This window comes from Peromyscus leucopus, chromosome 3, assembly GCF_004664715.2.
Source record: "Peromyscus leucopus breed LL Stock chromosome 3, UCI_PerLeu_2.1, whole genome shotgun sequence".
Taxonomy (NCBI): Eukaryota; Metazoa; Chordata; class Mammalia; order Rodentia; family Cricetidae; genus Peromyscus; species Peromyscus leucopus.
The window spans coordinates 60,555,773-60,574,032 of NC_051065.1; the positions used below are offsets into that span (position 1 = coordinate 60,555,773).

At 40.7% G+C, this 18,260-nt stretch overlaps 3 non-coding genes across 3 annotated transcripts; 2 read left to right on the forward strand and 1 right to left on the reverse strand.

Moving 5' to 3' along the window:
* Nucleotides 1-1,685: 1,685 nt before the first annotated feature.
* On the forward strand, nt 1,686-1,757 carry Trnac-gca. Its single transcript has one exon. It is a non-coding gene; the product is annotated as a tRNA-Cys (tRNA).
* Nucleotides 1,758-2,659: 902 nt separating this feature from the next.
* Nucleotides 2,660-2,731, forward strand: Trnac-gca. The gene has a single exon. It is a non-coding gene; the product is annotated as a tRNA-Cys (tRNA).
* Nucleotides 2,732-8,757: 6,026 nt separating this feature from the next.
* On the reverse strand, nt 8,758-8,829 carry Trnac-gca. The gene has a single exon. It is a non-coding gene; the product is annotated as a tRNA-Cys (tRNA).
* Nucleotides 8,830-18,260: the final 9,431 nt, after the last annotated feature.

The window sequence follows — 18,260 nt, forward strand, 5'->3', positions numbered from 1 at the left end:
CAAACACAAACATTGTCTATATCACAGCAATACCCCACTCCTGGTACCAACTAGTGTCTTAATTAGGGTTTCTACTGTTGCAAAGAGACACCATGACCACAGAAACTCTTATAAAGGGAAACATTTAATTGGGGTAGCTCAGATAGACTTCAGAGTTTCAGTCCATTATCATCATGCTGTGACATGGTGGTTTGCAGGCAAACATGGTGCTGGAGAGGTAGCTGAGAGTTCTTATGTCTTGACTCACAGGTAACAGGAAGTGGTTTGTCTCACTGGGTATGGGTTGAACATATATGAGACCTCAAAGTCCAGCTCTACAGTGAGAGACTTCCTCCAACAAGACCACATCTACTCCAACAAGGCTACATCTCCTAATATTGGCATTCCCTTTAGGGGCAATTTTCTTTCAAATCACTACAGGTATCTTCCCAAAGGATTCTCCATCTTAGAAGAGATGTACTTGCTCATCTGTTTTCATTGCTGCTCTGTTCATACTAGGCAGAAGTTTGGAACAGCCTCTTTCGATGTCTATCAACTGATAAATGGATAATGAAAATGTGGTACCTTTATAGAATGGAATATTATTCAGTATTTAAGAAACATATAGTTTTGAAAATCTCAGGAAAATGGACGGAAATAGAAACAATTAACCTGAGTGAGGCTCAAAGAAGCAAAAAGACAAATGTAGCATGTCTTCACTTATATGTGGATGTAAGCTTTCAAGAATTTGATCAGTGGATTACAACCCAAATAACCACAGGGTTAGGTACCAGTTAAGGGATCAAAAGGGAGGAAAAAGTCTTTAAAAGAATGGACAATAGAATACAGTTTTAAAGAGATAAGAGGGAAATTGGATTAACAAGATGTAATTAGGGAGGAGGAAGAGAGATGGGGGAAGGGAAGGAACATGGGGAGGGACACTAACGCTGGTCCTAAAAACTATACAGAGACCAGCTACTTTAGAGGCCTCCTAAAATATAAACCTTTATGAAAGGAATTTAAATACGAGGAAGTAAAACCTCCAGAGCCAGGAATGGGTTATATCTTGTTCAATTGGTGGCCAAAGGGGTCCCATGGAACCTCCTGGAAAAAACATTACCAGATATTCCCAAGACTATTATTGATTGCTTTCTACAACCTGATGGTACAGACCTCTTGCTGAGGACAAATCATATTTCTTTACATTATTTTCATTGATTTTTGAGAATTTCATATAACCTAATTGATCATATTCACCTTCAAATCTTGCTTTAAAGCCTCTACCAGATCCTTCCAACATTTATACCCCCAAATTCTCTCCTCCAATTTGTGCTATGCACATGTATCTGGGTGTGGGGCCATTTACAGGAACATTAGCAATTTACCAGGCACTATACTCTTAGAGGAAACTATTATCCCTCACCAGAAACTACAAATTGCTTAAAAACAAGTCTTGAGCTTGCTTGGCTTCTACAGATTGGTGTGGAGGATGAGCTGAATGCAGACTTCTGACATTAGTGCTTCTTCTCAGCTGCGAGCTAGGATAGGCTGGTGCTGGTCATAAGGAGGTGGCATGCAGGTGTGCAGTTGGCTCAGGACTGGGCATCACAGGAAAAAGCAGATGACAGCAGAGTACTAGCAAGTACACATGTCAGGGAGTGAACAAATGGGTTCAGAGATGTATATCAGATACATGTAAAGCAGATGGGGGCATAGCTCAGGGGTAGAGCATTTGACTGCAGATCAAGAGGTCCCCGGTTCAAATCCGGGTGCCCCCTTCCTAGTGTCTCTTTTAGATACAAGAGACCAAATCTGAAGTATTGGTTAACACAGAGCTGACTAATGCACTGTGTTCCCTTTGCTCTGTATTCTGCTCAGGCCTGCTCCCTGTTCTCTTCTCTGTGAGAAGCTAGTACAAGATTCATTGTGAGACCCATGCAGATGACACTCATGTTGTGGCACATGCTGGCCTCCACATTTCTGTATGGCTCAGTCAGTGCAGGAAGTCATCATGGAGGAGTCCTAGGAAGATGAGAGTGTGATTCTTCCTCTGACAACTTTCCTTAGTCAATCCCTCAGGAATTCACTCCTGACCCCCAGATGGGACACTCCTTACATGCTATTCCCCCTAGCCTGTGCTTTGGCTTCTGCTACTTCTGAGGAAAGACTTGGATCCATGAATTTGTCTCCTATTTAGACTAAGACTCTGAGGAAAAGGGAATGGCTGACCTCACTTTGTGTCCTTAGCATGGCTGATATTGACCAGAACATAGGAAGCTCCATGGGTGTTTATTGAGTTAATAAATAATGGAGGAAAGTAAAGGGCACCCTCCTGATATCTTTGAATACAGATAAGTTGTCTATGAGCAAAAGTTTTGGAACATTGAAAACCCAGAATCATCAGCTCTTCTCTTGGCCACTTAAGGAAAATTGAGTGTAAACTTAAAGTAACACCACAGTTAAGCATCCTTTACAGGACCAAAGCTGATGTCTTTAGCAAAACTGAGGGAGAGGACATTGAGATGGGCTGACTAGGTTGGAGAGAAGGGTGGAGGGCAGACTTTAATAAAAAATCTTGCCAGGTCACGATCATTAGGAGGAACCATTTGAAAGTGAAGGAAGCCTGGGTGTGGTGCCAAAGTAGGAGACATACTAATGAGAGGTTACCTTACCTATAAGCGGGGGTATAGCTCAGGGGTAGAGCATTTGACTGCAGATCAAGAGGTCCCTGGTTCAAATCCAGGTGCCCCCTTGCTTAAATATGATTTTGGTTAATAATTTACCATATGTGCCTTGAGAAGGACATCAGTAACGCAAGGAAGTCTCCATTAGTTGAGGCTTATTGAATAAACTCCAGAGCCTCCTACTCTGGGTGGCATAATACAGAATAATTTGATGACCGATGAGAGGAAGACTTAGCCTCTTAACAGAACTCTCACCCAAGGGCCCAAACACTCATGACTCCATCCACACTCTATCCCAATTACCACGATGACCAGAAACAGAAAATGATGGAAGCAAAATACAAGAAGATTTACCATCAAGGAAGATATGGACTTCCATCAGGCCTGGTAGGCTACAGTGACCAGAATGCAGGAGAAGGTCGTCTTTGTTCTGGTTTCTGAGGCTATAAGTAGAGTCATTTTGTCACATATCCCTGAGGACTTCTAATCCTTGGACAGAGGATTTGTAGGCTGAGAAAAAAACAGAAACTAGCCTCCTGCGACACCAGTGAAAACCAGAGACACAAGACCACCCTGCACTGATTGGGAACAGGTAAGGCCCCATCTCTGGACTAGGCAGACCAGGTCCCTAGTCCATAGGCCCCTAGAGGGCACATTCTGTGCCTCTCTCCCAAGCCATTGGAGTCCCAGGGACCAGCCAGCTGCCTCTTCCCCCAACCTTTCTCACAGCAGTTTCTTGCCAAGTAAACAGCCCCCTGTGATACCAGTGAAAACCAGAGACATAAGCCCAACCTGCACTGACTGGGACTGGAAAACAGGTCCCACCCTGCACCAAGTGGGAATAGCTGCTCCCTGAGACAGAGCCCACTGGTGCTCATTGGACTAAGATCTGCTCTTTGAGACACAAATCTATCAGAACTGACCAGGATTAGACCAAGAATATCAATCAAACCAAAAGAGGCTTCCTCAGACACAGACACCACTTGCACAGAGTGGAGGAAGAAATGGGTGATCGCCAGTGCAAAAATAGAGTCAACAATATAAAGACCAACATGGTACCATCAGAACTTAGTGGTGCTACATCAGCAAGACCTGAACATCCCAAAGCAGAAGAAGCAGAAGAAATAGACCTTAAAATTGACTTTAACAAGATGACAGAGGCCTTTAAAGAGAAAATGAAAACCACCCTTCAAGAATTCAAAAGGACAAAAAAATTGGAAGAAATCAATAAATCCCTTTAAGAAAGCAAAGAAAAAGCAATTGGACAGGTGAATGAAACAGTCTAAGATTTGAAAACTGAAATAGAGGCAATAAATAAGACACAAATGTAGCTGAAAGTTTACTGTGTCCTGGCCTGCCAGCAGTTGGGACAAATCTCTCCCACTTGCATCCCCCAAGTAAACACACAGAGACTTATATTACTTATAAACTGTATGGCTGTGGCAGGCTTCTTGCTATCTGTTCTTATATCTTAAATTAACTCATTTCTATTAATCCATACCTTACCATATGGTTCATGGCTTACCAGTATCTTATATCATGCTTCACCTTATGGCATCTGGCAGCATTTTGCTGCCTCAGCCTTCCACCTTCCAGAATTCTCCTCCCTCTTTATCCCACCTACACTATATTTCCTGCCTGGCTACTGGCCAATCAGAGTTTTATTTTTCAATTGGGAATGACATTACATACTTATCACAGGGATAATCCACCAAGATATAGTCTCAATTCTGAACATTTATGCTCCAAATACAAGGGCACACACATTTGTAAAGAAACACTATTAAAGCTTAAATCGTACATCAACCCCACATACTGTAGTGGCAGATTTCAACACACCAGTCTCCTTACTGGACAGATCTTACATACTGAAACTTAACAAAGAAATAAGGGACCTAACAGAAGTTATGACTCAAATGGACTTAATAGATATCTACAGAACATTCCACCCTAACACAAAAGAATATACCTCCTTCTCAGCACATCAATGGAACCTTCTCTAAAATCGACCACATGCTCAGTCACAAAGCAAATCTCAACAGACACAAAGAAATTGGAATAACCTCCTGTATTTTATTGGACCACCATGGCTTAAAGTTAGATTTCAACAACTACAAAATTTACAGAAAGCCTACAATCTCAGGGAAACTGAACAATGACCAAATGGATCACCAATGGGTCAAGGAAGAAATAAAGAAAGAAATTAAAGATTTACTAGAATTCAATGAAAATTAACATACAATATACCCAAACTTATGGGACACTATGAAAGCAGTGCTAAGAAGAAAATTCATACCACTAAATACCCACATAAAGAAGATGGATAAATGTCACACTAGTGACTTAACAGCACACCTGAAAGCTCTAGAACAAGAAGAAGCAAACTTACCCAGGAGGAATCCACGCCAGAAAATAATTAAATTGAGGGCTGAAATCAATGTAATAAAACAAAGAGAACAATACAAAGAATCAATAAAACAAAGAGTTGGTTCTTTGAAAAAAAAATCAACAAGATAGACAAGCCCTTATCCAAATTAACCAAAAGGCAGAGAGAAAGCATCCAAATCAACAAAATCAGAAAAGAAAAGGGAGACATAACAACAGACATTGAGGAAATCGAGAGAATCATCAGGTCATACTTCAAAAACCTGTACTCCACAAAATTGGAAAATCTGAAAGAAATGGACACTTTTCTGGATAGGTACCACATACCAAAGTTAAATCAAGACCAGATAAACTATTTAAATAGATCAATAACCCCTAAGGAAATAGAAAGAGTCGTTAAAAGTCTCCCAACCAAAAAAGCCCAGGATCAGATCATTTCAGTGCAGAATTCTACCAGATTTTCAAAGAAGAGCTAATTCCAATACTTTTTAAAATCTTCCACACAATAGAAACAGAAGGAACATTACAAAATTCCTTTCATGAGGCTACAGTTACCCTGATTCCCAAACCACACAAAGAAAGAGAATTACAGACCAATCTCCCTCATGAGCATTGATGCAAAAATACTCAATCAAATATTGGCAAACCGAAGCCAAGAAAAAAATGAAAAAATTATCCACCACGATCAAGTAGGCTTCATCCTACGGATGCAAGGCTGGTTCATCTTATGAAAGTCCGTCAATGTAATAAACAAACTGAAAGAAAAAAAAAACCAAATGACTATCTCATTAGATACTGAAAAGGTTGAGAAAATCTAACACTCTTTCATGATAAAGGTCTTAGAGAGATCATGAACACAAGCAACGTAACTAAACATAATAAAGGCAATTGACAGCAAGCCAACATCAAATTAAATGGAGAGAAACTCAAAGCAATTCCACTAAAATAAGGAACAAGACAAGGCTGTCCACTCTCCCCATATTTATTCAATATTGTACTTGAAGTTCTAGCTAGAGCAATTACACAACAAAAAGGAGACCAAAGGGATAGAAATTGGAAAGGAAGAAGTCAAACTTTCACTATTTGCAGATGAGATGATAATGTACATAAGTGACTCCAAAAATCCTACCAGGGAACTCCTATAGCTGATAAACACCTTCAGTAATGTGGCAGAATAGAAGAGTAACTAAAAAAAAATTAGTAGCCTTCCTATGTACAAATAATAAACAGCCATATACACAAAATTAAGAAAAAGCTGAAGGACATGTTGGGGCTGCACAGTGTGGAGAGTGGGACCCACTGACCCACTGGCTCTGCATCAGAACTCCTGGACAGCCTCTGATTCAGGACATCCCTCCACAGTGTAAGGGTATGAAGCCACTAATGAAGAACTTCTGAAATAGACACGGGTCATTAACCATCGATGGAACCTCATTTATGATTGATATCTGATGTTCCCAAAGACACTGACAGCGTCCTAGGATGGACAGTGTTGGGGGTGACTAGTAAGCAGAACACTAATGAGAGATGCCAATTTTAGGCTTTCAAATGAAAGAAAACAGCGATAGGAAGCACCTGGGTTTGAACTCAGAACCTTAGCCTGCTGTCAAACATTCTATTATAGGTTGTACTCCCATGGCTTGAGAGAGTATTCTCAGTATTTCACCTTGTTGCCATGCCTGTGAATCCCATAACATAGGTACATTTTATTAAAGCACACTGGGTCCCCCAGAGGCCCCTCATTTATCTCAAAGATTCTTTTCCATCAGGAAATATAATGTGAATTCCTATAATAAGCCAGAGACTCTGCCTTCTCCACGGTCAGTACCTGATGGGTGTGGGAATCATGCTCGTCAACAGAGTTCCCACAGGAAAATCATAAAGGTCCAAATAATTTCATCCCATTTTTTAAAAGCCATGGTCACAATGCAGCTCAGTCATAGGTGCATTTCTGGACACATGGGACTTTTGTGGGACAATCTTCATTTTTGTGGATGCTCTTTCCCATCTAACAGAATTTCCCGTGTAACACTTTAACCAAATCATCCTTCACAAAAGGGATCCAAGCCACACAGCCAGGGATTATGTAACTAGAAGATGCTGGGTTCTCTTCCTATCTTGCACTGATCTAGTCAAGGCCTCCTGCCATGGAGACACATCAGCTTCACTTTCCCAACTATCTGCCATTGCCTCAGAATTCTCTTCATAACCAGTCAGTTCTTATGGGCAGTCAAATACTACTCATAGAATCAGTGGCAAAAGCAGCCTGTCATAAATTGCTCATACAGATATTTACTCATTCATATATATATATTCATATATATGTATATATATATGAATGAGTATGTATATATGGGTAAATACATATATGAATATATATATATATATATATTTGGTTTTTTGAGACAGGGTTTTTCTGTGTAGCTATGGTGCCTGCTCTGAGTCTCCTTCTGTAGACCAGGCTGGCCTTGAACTCACAGAGATATGCCTGGCACTTCGTCCTAAGTGCTGGGATCAAAAGGGTGCACCACCACAGCCAGGCACAAATATATATTTTTATGCCTTATGGGTCATCGCGACAGCCATTCCACCCATGCTCAAGTATTCCCTTACCATCTTTCCAGCAGTGAGCACCCTGCAGGGCCTGTGCTTTGGAACAAAACAAGACAACCCACTGGATGTTTGGGTGACATCCTAATGCTGCCAGACTTACAAATGGAACAATTCATCTTCCTAATAAGAGAGCACTACTCTGCTGGCATCTCTTCAACACCTGATAGTAGTGAGTTAGTGACTAAAGAGTTCAGAAACCTCTGCTGATGTCCTGTCCCTCCTAGTGTCTTTGCCCACAGGCAGTGTTTGTGCATGCTGGCACAGCCTCAGATTCTGACCCTCTCCCACCCCATTTCAGCCTGCCAGGAGAGTCTTGGAATGCAGAATGCAGTCCATCACTCATGGGCAGCTCTGGACCACACTGAGGCCATCACTCATTAGGAGGGGACACTGAAGGAGGGTATGTTCTAGCCTCATTTCTGCTGCTGTGATGAAATGCCCAGGCAAGAGGCAAGTGAGGGAAAGGGTTGGTGTTAGCTCTCAATTTCAGGACACAGTCCCTTATTTCAGGGAAGTCAAGGCAGCAGGGGCTTTAAGCTGTTGGTCACATCACATCTACCATTAACAGCAGAGGAAAATAAGTGCACACATGCTTGTTAGTGCTGAGCACACTTTCTACACTAACACAATCCAAGATCCCTGCCTAGGGAAAACTGCTGTGTCTTCATACATCAATCCCATGACTTAATCATCAAGACAATCCCCAACATCAAGGAACACAGGTCAATCTGATCTAGACACTGTGTTCTTCATTGAGACTTTATTTCCATGTGATTATACACTGTGTCAAATGGACTATTAAAACTTACTGTCCCTGTGAAGTTGAAGGAAAGAATACAGATGGGAAAAACAAGAAGGTAGAGAGGACTCAGCAAAGGTCAGAGGTCAGCTGTGTGCATTGTACTAAGGCACGTTGTGGGTTCCAGCCTTTGGGCCAGTGGGTGATTATAGTGTCATTGAGAATGCAACCCACAGAAGTAAATGGGGCATAGAAGCATTGCTTCTAGAAACTTCAGCTAATGAAGACTTTCTAAGTCCATGGGTGGCCTCCCTGAAATGAACCTGGTAAGTCAGTGACCAGAATCCAGCATAAATAAGGGGGCACCTGGATTTGAACCAGGGACCTCTTGATCTGCAGTCAAATGCTCTACCCCTGAGCTATACCCCCACTGGTACGAGTGTACCCAGTTAATAAATTTCATCTGTGTGGTAATATGGTTTGACTATAAAGTTAAATTACAGATCCTCTCAGACCTACTTTCCAGAAGCAGCCAGACCTGACTGGTGAGATGCCTTCCTCAGCTCTGCAGCTTTCCAAGCCCATCCTTCATCAGCATCATCAGCCAAGAAAATGGAGAGGAGCAGGAGGAAATGCAGACCTGAGCCCATTTCACACTGCTGTCCCGGGTTAGCTCCTGAGCTGGCCAAGTGCCTTCCACCTGGGCCCCCAGATACCCCTCTCCTCCTTCCCTGAAGACAGAATGGCTGCCTCTCAGAGCCTCTCACAGTGCCCTAACCTGCACCATAGGCAGCAACACTGCAGGATCCCTCTCTCCTGGTACAGCAGCTGAGCCAGGCTTTAGCCTTTGAGGATGAAGCAAGTGAGCAGTGGGCTCTGGAGGGGAAGAGGATCATGTGGGAAATGTCTGCCCCACACAGACAGCCTGGTTCTGGGATTTGTCTGTTGGGGGAGATTTGTTTGTGTTGCATTATCTGAGACTGCCAGTGGAATCAGACCTTGGTTTGAGGGCAGAGTCCACACTAAGCTGGCCATAGTTGGCCTAGAGTTTCTTGGCCAACTGAGAGGAAGCTAGAGGGATCAGAAGAGGAATAAGGAGGTGCCTGAGGAGACACGAGGTGTTTCTGACTGGGGAAGGCGGAGAAGAGAGTGGGTGATAATTTCTTCTTTTCTCTGTGGATCTCTCAGGTTTGTTTGCCTAACTTTTAACTACAAAATTCTATATTTCTATAAAACCATTAAACATCTGGCATCCATGCATGGCTGTAGATCTTGCCAACATGGTTGAATTGTACAGCCACAGCCTCACCCCCTCTACCCCACCATCCTACCACCCACCGTCCCCATACACGGGGAGGTGATTCTGTCACTCAGGCTGTCTGTGCGCTTGCACACTGCAACCCTCTCAGCACCACCAGCAGTGCAGCCCGAGGACTGTGAGCCGTGGTGTCCCAGCACTCCCTGGGCTGCCATGCTCCCCTGCTTACAGCCACAGCTTGGTCCCTCCCACACAGTGCCCCAGCCAGGCGGGTTTCTCCTTAGGCTCACTATCTCTCCCCACGTGGCACATGAGCAGTCATGGTGGTACCTGGCCCAGGTCTGCAGTTAGCACAGCTGGGGGCTCCCCACCATGCCCATCCTCCCTGTTGGCAAAGTTGGTTACCTGTAGCTGATTGCCCTCCCCTCCCCGCCACACAGCTCCATCTGTGCTGTTGGCATCAGTAGATTTGGTGAGACACAAGGAGCTTTTAAGGAGAAATTGGGTTTTAAAAAGATAAAAATAAATTTTAAAAGGGGGGAAATCTTTCCCATGTTAATAATCAGAAATACTACAATGAAGGGTGTTAGGATCCTGTTTAGAGCTACTATGTATGGCTTGTAAATGGAAAAAATAAATGCGGGAATAAACCACTCAGCTGGGATTGACACAATATCTATTTCAATTACTATCATTTTATCCTAAAAAATAGTTTGATAACTGTTTCAAATATGAAAATTTGACTGGTAAGATACAAACCTTAGAGAGACTTACTATTGAAAAGATGCAAATTTTAGAAAGACTTACTAGTAAAAATAAGAAAAATTTGACTGATAAGATACAAGCCTTAGACTTACTAATGAAAATGAAAAAAAAAAAAGACTGATAAATACAAGCCATAGAAAGACCTACTAATGAAAATAAGAAAAATATTCAGACACAGACAAAGGAATTTAGAGCAGAGCCTATCACACCACTGCATTATGAAATTGAGTAAGAGTGGCCCAAGATTACTAGAAAACCAACTTTAGTTAATCCAGTTATCATACAAGAATGAACACCAGGTGATAGGCATCACCAAGGCAATGCAGAGTTGACTGGAATCCTGTATAAGTTTTAGACTTGAAGAGATTTAAGGAAGCAGGCATTTCATATGGTATACATTCACCCTGTGTAAAGCAGGTGTTAAATTCATGGGTAACTCAGAATTATTCCATAAGACTGAAAAGATTTAGCTAGAGCAACATTGGAAGCTGGTCATCAGTTACAATGGAAAACATGGTGGCAAGAGTAAGCTAGGATCATAGAACAATGAGGTAGGGCTAGAGGTATGGAAATTTCCCAAAACCAGCTTCTCAATAGAGGTCAGTATGCTGATTTGCAAAGACAGTCAAGATTTGATGATCACACCTTGACACTATGTTGTATAGCAGCCTGGGACATGGTTTAAGAATCAGGAAAAGACAGAGTCATTTACTAAAATTATACAAGGCCCAAAAGAAGCCCTCACTGATTTTTTTTTACAAAGATTGACTTCAGCTGTAAATAGAATGACATTAGATCCAGAAGTTAGACAAATATTAATTGAAAATAAAATGCTAATTCAGAATGCAAAAGGATGATTAGGGATTTAAAGGTAGGATCAGCACCAATAGAAGAATGGATTAGAAATATGGCTAATATTGGATCTCATACTTATGATGCTGCTTTGATAGAAGTAATTTCTAGAAATTTTAAGAAAAATCAAAATTTCAGATATTTTAGTTGTGGCAAATGAGATCATTTGAAAAGGGACTGTAGGCAAGATGTTTCTAGAAACAATATTTTTTCTAGAGATAATCCAAAAAGAGGGCCCCAGCCTTCTGGAATATACAGAAGGTGTGCCAAAGCCTGGCATTGGACTAATGACTGCAGATATACAAGGGACAGGCAGGGTAAACATTTGCCACTGGGAAATCCCTGAGGGGGCTCCCACAGGTCGCCAATCATTCCATGTCAGCATTGGAGAAAACAATCTACACAGCAGTTAAAAGACTTAGAAACCACACTGCTCTCTGGTTGTGACCAAAGACAGAAAAACTTCTTCTTCTGTTTTTTTTCGAGACAGGGTTTCTCTGTGTAGCTTTGCACCTTTCCTGGAACTCTGTAGACCAGGCTGGCCTGGAACTCACAGAGATCCACCTGCCTCTGCCTCCCGAGTGCTGGGGATAAAGGCGTGTGCCACCAATGCCTGGCAACAGAAAAACTTTTATAGATACAACAAAAAGTTCAGGAGAGACCAGAAAACAAGTATTTTGGTGAACTGCTGTAAATGATCAGAGACCAAAGCTAAAAATACATATAAATGGCATTAACATTGAGGATTTACTAGACACAGTTTTTTCCATATTAAAATATAAAGGTTATGACAGGTATACTACACAATTGTACAAGACAGGCATTTTTAGAAAGATCTAATTGTACTTTAAATGATATGCTTAATAAACAGAAAGGGGTAATAAAGATCCCCAGAGATAGACTATACAATACTTTATTAACCTTAATTTTTAAAATGCTAATGAGAAAGGAACTACAGCTGTGGAGAGACACTGGATAATGGAAAAAACTTCTGAATTAAATCAGTCTGTATACTTCAAAGATGTGTTGATCTCAGAATGGAAACCAGAATATGTATTATGTTGGGGAAGAGGTTTTGCTTTTGTTTCCACACGATAAAACACACTATGAATACCATCAAGATTGATAAAGATTAGATTCAAACAGGAGAGACCTAATGATTAGGAGAGGTGATAGTTCATCAACCACATGGCCATTCCATCTAAATTAACTGATAAGACTGACAGATGCCTTTCATTTGGTTCAAACATAACGCGTCCAAAAAAAGGGGGGTGGAATTCATGAAAGTTAGGGTTAGGGCAGGGTTTTGTTTTGTCTTTCCAGGAGAATAAAAGCATTCAACTAAAGAATCCAAAGACCACTGAACAAATAGATAGATGTCTGAAGAAGAAGGACAAATCATCCAGAAAAAAAAATGTACCAAGGAAAAGAATAAATGGGCTTAATGGTACAACACATTTCCAACAGGAAAAAAATTTTCATAAATCTTCCCAAATGTTTGTTTCTACTGTTTTCTACAAACGTATAAGGGAAATGGTCTTTTTATAGACCCAACTCAATTAGAATTTAAAGCTACTTTGGAATTGGAGCATGGTTCTCTCCTTCTTTGAACCCAAGCATGTTTGCTAGAGGAAAATCCAAGGTCTCTATCTCACCACCTGGTATGGGACAGAAGAAAACCAAAATTAAGGGACTGTTCTATTGCCACTCATCTCAAAACTTTTCTTAAGGTATAAATATTTTCTCAAAATTTATAATATATACATATATTATGTCATGATATTAATGGTCATATAGAATACTAGCTAATTCTGGAAATAGGCTTCATCTAGCTTCCTGTACCTAATTTCAGCCTTGAGTCTAAAGCGGGTAACTAGGAACTAAATTTGTGTACCCTGAATGTAATTAATAGATTGTGATCCTTTAACCTCTCTGATATCTGCTGCATATGACATTTAAAATGTTTAAGTTATTTACAGTGAATCGTGATCATTCCTAACAGCGACCTTTGAAGTCTCCAGAAAGTCTCACAAAGACAATTCCACCTCGATTGTGGTAACACCATTAAGTTAACAGACACCACTTAAAAATCATCTTTGGACTATATACTGCTCAGTACAATTTCAAGGCAGTTAGCGAAGATAATCTGGCATCATAGACTACTCCAGCCAGAGCTTCAGGTAAGCCTTGCACTGTCTCATCACAAAGAGACTGGACAACAGCTAGGTCTCCCAGGATATGATCTTTATCTCAATTTTTTCAGGGTACCCTAAAACTGCCATCACCCCCAAACAGAAGAAGTAAATTTAAGAACAGGATGGCCAAATTCCCAAGAGGTGGGGTGGGTAGTTTTGGTCATTCAGTGGCTGTTAGTCATCATTTGGGGGTGGGTTGGCTACAAATTGTTATTGGTCTCAGTCAGGGAGGAAACTAAGCAAAGAGAATTAGATTCAAGGAACTTGTTCTGAAAGAAAAAGGGGAGATATAAAAATGATAGAATAAAAGGGTAGATTATTGAATCTACTTTCAAACTGAAACAGCAACTACTGCTCTCAAATATTTTACATTGGTATGGATTTTTATATATTGATACAAATTTAAGGTTAGTTTTGTTATACTGTATATATGTTTCTACTCTTGTTAAAGATATTCATAAACTGATACAAATTTAAGGTTATTTTTGTTATACTGTATTATATGTTTCTAATTTTTGTATAAGGTATTATACATATATATCTCATTTTAAAATGTAAAGTTCTAATCCTTGAAAGCTATTTAAGATAATAAGAAAATACATGTTAGTAGTTAGTCATTTATAACAATCAAACTTACAATCATATCAGGTATGTTCTCAAGGTCAAAGAGACATATTTAAATAGATAAATGGTCTGCAAAAACTTAAGAGAACTATAAAATAAGGCACATAAAATGTTTTAATAGCATAAGGCTTTTCATGATGGTGATACACGTCTGCCCTGGCAGCCCCAAATTAATTCAAAGGAGGATGACAGGAATGAAGAACCTCCATATGCAGTTTGCTTTCATTGGCAGCCAAGTTAGCCACTGGGCAAAGAAATTGCCCTTGCTTCGACTCCTGACAATATGCTGTCCAAATTAGACAATCAGGACACAAAAGAAAACCACTGTTATACTTTGCCAAGACAAGGCAGGACAGTCCTTCAATATTCCTGCTTCACAAAAAAGTCTATCAGATATTCTAGGCCTGTAGGCTAAAGATGAAAGCCCCAAAATTGCAGAGGAAAGTTGGGGTGACTGTCCAGGTAGCCAGATGTCTTTGTCATTTCTTAGATTTGGAATTTGCTTCCTCTGCATTTCCTGTTTAATCAGATAATAGTATATCCTTCTCAGGTCTCTGATGAGGTTAAAGATTAGATAGTTATAGTTATAATTTTCCATAGTAATGATAGAAAGGATATCAGGTACACAACTTTGGACTCCCCAAGAAAGGAGAGATAATGAACTAGTTTCTTTATAAATGTGCCAAATAGTAATGGACTGGACATTGTGAAGGTATTTCTTAGTTGATAATTATTCTTATTTTATATAGTTTTACTATGTTAGAGTCAAAACCCTTCCTCTTCATTTAGACAGAAAGGGGGAAATGTTGCAGATTTGTTTCTGTTGCCTTTCTGAGGCTACCAATGGAGTGAGACCTTGGTTTGAGGGCAGAGTAAACACTAAGCAGGCAAGAATGGACCATAGACTTTTTTGTGGATGGAAAGAAAGCTAGAGAGACACACAGAGGAGGAAGAAGGAGGGGCTGGTGGAGACATGAGGTCTTTTTTCAAGCCTGGAAGGCAGAGAAGAGAGTGGGTGACCATTTCTCCATCTTCCATGGAGCTCTCCGCTTTATTTCCCTAATATTTAATGCCCAAATTTTATTTTTTAATAAAACAATACAAAGAAGTCACAATAATTCTCTCTTTAGTTCTGACAACATGTTCACCAGACAGTAATGAAGGGAGATAATTTATGGTTCAGTTTTCCTTTCTGGACCCTGGATACTGGCTGGCTGTATTATGGCTGCTGTGCCTGGGTAAACAAGAATTCTCCACCATAGTCCATGCCTTCTCTTTAAGTTCCCAACAGAACCAGAGAAACTAGATATATTCAGTTAGAGTAGAGACACTTATAAGAGTGGGATGGACATGGAGCTTGTTGGAAGAGATGGGAGGCATCCATCCATCCATCCAAATGTCGGGCTGGCCTGTAGCTCCCAGCTCTGCTGAGGATCATACATGTAAAAATTGGAAGAAAAATATTACTGTGTGTGTGTGATAAACACATATATAAAAACATAGAGAAACATGGATTTGAACCAGGGACCTCTTGATCTGCAGTCAAATGCTCTAGCCCCGAGCTTTGCTGCCTCCCTGTCAGATGTTTAGGAAGTGCCTTTCACCTTCACACTCAACATTCCTACAATTTACAGTTTTTACTTGTCTCACGAGATTTGGTAAGACCAGCACTGCTGCCTCCACAAACTCAGCTCAGACAGGTCCCACTCCAGTCCCCAGTGACTCCAACTCTGCCCCATGTTGTCATGTCAGCAACACACACACACACACACACACACACACACACACACACACACACACACACACGAACATCTCAGCCTGTGGAACAGCATCGCTGGAGACAGAGAGACATAAGCTACTATAAAGGACTCAGCTTTACATGTCTGGCTTCTTCAGTTACACACAAGCCCTCAGTGTGAAGAGACTCTGCCTAACTTCTTTGGGGAACAGTGTGGTACCTGCATGTGAAAACATCTCTCCAGCCCATGGATGATCTGAGTGTTGCCCCTGAGGGTAGCTGCTGGGTAGATGGTGAAGACATCTCTTCAGGCCTGAGTGGGTCATCGAGGACCTCTGACAGCAGAGCAGGAGGACACAGAGGGTCAGAGAATGCTGAAGCTGTGACCTCTACCCTGTCCTTCAGATCGATCACCACTGCACAAACTCATTGTCATATGTTTATATCAACATATATGGCACAATTCAAATATTTGGAACTCTATAATATTGTGAAAGATTATTAAGGAAAAAAAAAAAAACAGCACTGCTCCAAATTCTTTTCTTATTGCTCCTGACAACCAAAGGGAGCCATTCTTCAAAAGTTTCACTGTCTCATCTAATCTTTCCTGTACACATATGTAAAATGCATACAACATGGCATGTCTTATTTAATCAGGTCTGGACAACAGTAACTAACTGATTTGGAGTAGAGGTCTTCTTCCATTCTCACTTTCCCATTACATTCATGTCCCAACCTTTAGTTGGATGACCTTCTATGTTTTTATCATGATGACTTGTTAATACTGTGTATGGTGGATGTGCAGCATTCTAAACAAGATGAAGATATCGGGCAGAACTTTTGATTTTCCTGAAGTTAATGGCAGTCTTATGTTTAAACTGTTTCGTTTCCTTTAAATATCTCCATCTTCCACAAACCCTGAGTCCTCCATGAAATACTTTCCAGAATAATATTCCATGCATGGAAACATTTCTACTGTCTAATGAACATTTCTACTTTCTGTTTTCCAGGAGTGACCTGGCTCCTGATCCTTTTGTTCTGGTTGTCCCCAAAGGCCTGCTGCATGGTCAAGGCCCTGTGACTTCCTTCACCATGACATTCTTCTTTTCCACCATCTCTTCTGTATGGAAATGTCTCTTTCCCAGATTATGAGTTCTTGGATGTTTCTTAACAAAATGACACTCCTTCTTTTGGATGATGATCCTATCCTATGAGAGGTGAATTGAAGTAAAAATTCTAGACTGTGTATGTCTGATAAAGCATATAATTCTCCCCACACATTTTACTAATACTCTGTATATTTAACTTAAGGGTTTTTTTCATAAAATAATGTGGTGGTTTGAATGAGAACAGCCACCATGGGTTCATATATTTGAATGCTTGGTCTCATTTGGTGGACTGGTTAGGAAGGATTAGGAGGTGTGGCCTTGTTGGAGGAGATGTGTCATGGAGGTGGCTTCATGGTTTCAAAATCCCATATCATGTCAGTCTTATTCTCTGCCTCCTGCTTGTGGATCAAATGGAAACTCTTAGGGCTCTAGTGCCATGTCTGCCTACCTTCATCATGTTTCCCACCATGATGATCATGGACTAACTCTCCAAATCTGTAAGTAAGCTCCTATAAATGCTTTCTTTTATAAGTTGCCTTCATCATGGTGTCTCTTCACAAAAAAGGAACAGTATAATGACTATATATGTTTCACTGTAGTAACACAGAATAGTAACTAAGACAAAAGTTGATACCAGGGCTTGGGTTATTGCTATGACAGGTCTGACAATGCTGGTTTTGGGTGGAATATGGAAGACGTTGGGACTTTGGATTAGAAAGACAGTTGAATGTTGTGTGACTTACCAGGCCATGCTAATAGTAGCTTGAAAACAAGTAATGCTTACCTTATGATATGTTCATAAAGTGTGTGTTTATACAAAAAAGTGGCAAAAGGTCTTGTCTTAAAATCTGCCTGAGGATAAATTCAAGAGTTTTGGATATATCATTGGCAGAGGAGATTCCAAGACAGCCTGGTGTTGATGGTGTCACATGTTTGCTACTGATCACCCTTCTGCAGATCTACAATGAAAAGGAGCAAGAAGGGCAAAGTTAAATACAAAATGGATGACACTGGTTCCTTGCAGTCATCCACCAGCTCTTGTCTTGGCCACTTAAGGAAAACTGAGTGTAAACCTAAGGATAATACCACAGTTAAGTTTCCTTCCAGGACCAAAGCTGATGTCTTTAGCACACATGAGAGAAAGGACATTGAGATGGACTGAGTAAGGTTGGAGAGAAAGGTAAAGGGAAGACTTTAATAGAAAAATGTTGCCAGGTCAAGATGGTTATGAGGAACCAGTTGATCGTGAACATGTAGGAAGCCTGGGTGTGGTGCCAAGGTTGAAGAGATGCTAATGAGAGGTTACCTTACCTATAAGT